Source organism: Octopus bimaculoides, chromosome 22 (genome assembly GCF_001194135.2).
Source record: "Octopus bimaculoides isolate UCB-OBI-ISO-001 chromosome 22, ASM119413v2, whole genome shotgun sequence".
NCBI lineage: Eukaryota > Metazoa > Mollusca > Cephalopoda > Octopoda > Octopodidae > Octopus > Octopus bimaculoides.
The window spans coordinates 15,557,947-15,560,520 of NC_069002.1; the positions used below are offsets into that span (position 1 = coordinate 15,557,947).

Consider the following 2,574-nt stretch of genomic DNA (forward strand, 5'->3'; position numbering starts at 1 on the left):
TTTTTTTAATGGAGTGGAGAATTAAAAATTTGACAGGTTTTCTTTTTTTTCTCTCTTGCAAAAAGTTTGGAAAAATAGAAAAAAAATATGCCAAATTGTGCCAGTATTTCCGTTTCAGAGTTTGTGACAAATGACCGAAAGAATGTCCATTATTGAATATATTTATTAATCACTTTTACAAAAGTCAAAGTAAACACTTTCTTATAATTATTCATCATAGGAGCGGCCGACGACTGAAGACTTTTGGCACAAGGCCAGCAATATTAGGGGAGGGTTTAGTCCATTACTCCGTCCCTGAAAGGATATAAAGTTGACCTTGGCGGAATTTCAAATCAATGTTTTTGGTATTTGATATGAGATACACGACAGCAACCAAATTTCCCTCTAATTACTCTCTCGTTATATATAGTCCGAATAAAAGCTACAATGGTCAAGTTTTTTTGTTTGTTTTCTTATACCAAAGATCTGATGGAACGTTGCTTACCGGGAGTTAAATGACAACTTCGTTAAATTTAATAAAAAACAAATTTAAGTTCACTTTTAATAATGCCAAAACGAATTGAAGTTCGCTTTTGTTTCATTAAATTTGTTTCGTATTAAATCAAACGAAGTTGTAGTAGAGTAACCCATATATCAGACAGCAATGCCACGCTGCAGGTTTTTTGCTCACCTTTCCATGTGATTCCCTAATTGAATGTTTCAGATATTCCATGCTACACATTCCAATACGCAATTGTTGTACTGCAGAGTTGTCTCTCTGTTGCACAATCTGCACAGTCTGTTTATTATTGTTATTTAACCACATATTAACTTTAATCGATTCGACTTTATGATCAAAGGTATTCTACCCATGACCATGTATCCTGTCGGCATTCTTTCGAATGCCATCCCGTCTTTTATTCGGGCATTACCTATCTAGGGCAACATTCTCCAAAAGTATCTATTCGGTTTTTAGTCGGTAGGGCGTAATTTCGGAGAGATTTGGCTGCTATTTTTAGCAGGTTGAGCGATCATATAAAGAGAAATAGAAATACAAGATTGATTTGTCTCACCTCAAAGCTACCCTAATTGAGATGTATTATAATCAAAAACTTTCAACCCGTGACCATCTAATCTGTGATCTTTTTTTTTTTTTCTTTCCCGGAAATTATCCAATAAGTTCTTTTAGAGACGGATGAGTGATTTGAGGGATATTTGGCATCTATTTCTAACAGGATGAGCGATTGTATTGAGCCTCCGCACGTTGATTCGTTGGGGGACTTTATATGCTGAGGGAATATTTTCCTCCATCACCGAATATTGTTTGTGAAAAACTACAAAACACTAAGCGCCACTTGGTGAGTTATTCTCAATCTTTTTCAATTCTCCGAGTCTCATCATCTGGAGTGTTGTAGTTGTTGTTATTCTCTATCTCTAAATCTGCTTTGATCGAATAGACTTACGATCAAAGCCATTCCAGCCATAGCCATCCTTTTTGTTCTATATGTAGAACTGTATTATATAATGTTTCCTTCCTTTTTTTTTCAAGACTATAAAGTGTGCATTGAAGGAATTTGCTATTAGATCTGGTAATTTCAGCGAGCTGTTACCTTGATCGAACAGGTAACTGTATCCAAGACGTTCCAGTCATGACCATTCCATACTTATAGGATCGTTAATCAACGTGTCTTTCCTGTCTTTAAAACGGTGATGTATGACTTGAAAGGGAATATGGTTACTATTTCTAGCAGATCGTTGGTTTATATGGAAAGCTGTAGAGAAACAGAAGTGAAGAACCGAGAGAAAGAATACTTTTGCTGTGTATCTTCCTTAAAATTACCCTGAATTTATTCCAATGTAGACTTGTTTGTCAAAAGAATTTGGGATGTTACAGTTGATCCTTAGATTCACATCATCTCACATCCCACTTTTTATTTCGTCAGTATCTCTGTCTCTAAAGCTCATTCCAATGATACCCTCATTCATTTATAATCAACTCCTTAATTAGGGCACCGCCATGTGTGTGTGTGTGTGTATTTTTCTCACACTCTTCTCTCACTATCTCTATTCCCACCTTTCCTTAACTCTTAACCATCATTTTATTTCTGAAGATCCGATATGAAAATATGGTAAATAGTAATACTGAACTTAGTCAGCTTTTATTTTTTGTTTTACTGGTTTCAGTTATTTCAGTGCAGCCATACTGATGCACCACCTTCAAGTAATCATTATTGACCCCAATACTGATTTCAGTCTGATACTTATGTTATCGATGTCTATTTGTCGAATTGGGCACTGTCATGCTATTAGCTGTCAGAAGTGAAAGTGCTCACTGCTAGTGAAGTATCTGTCTGTCTGCCTGCATGCCTGTTGCTGTGTCCGTCTGTCTGTCTGCCTGCCTGCTGGTTTGAGTTGATACTTTGGCTTACTTACTTACTGATATCTATCTACTATCTATCTATCAATCAATCACTCGTCCACCTTATTAGAAAACACAAATTTAATATAAAAACATATTTCCTGAAATTGCAAATTATTTAAAATATAAAAATATAATCTTCAACAGAGAGAATTTATCAAAATAGAAAACAAATG

The 2,574-nt window shown here is 35.3% G+C and overlaps 1 protein-coding gene across 4 annotated transcripts in view; it reads left to right on the forward strand.

Annotated features, from left to right (window-relative positions):
* The first annotated feature begins 797 nt into the window (after positions 1 to 797).
* LOC106873049 (BTB/POZ domain-containing protein 17) overlaps positions 798 to 2,574 on the forward strand; it is a 52,382-nt gene continuing 50,605 nt past the window's right edge. The window contains exon 1 of one of the 4 annotated variants that reach the window (XM_052975874.1): positions 798 to 1,337. The gene's annotated coding sequence lies outside the window, so the exon portion shown is untranslated. The remainder of the gene's footprint in view (positions 1,338 to 2,574) is intronic. The other 3 variants (XM_014920258.2, XM_014920259.2, XM_052975875.1) reach the window with 3 other exon arrangements.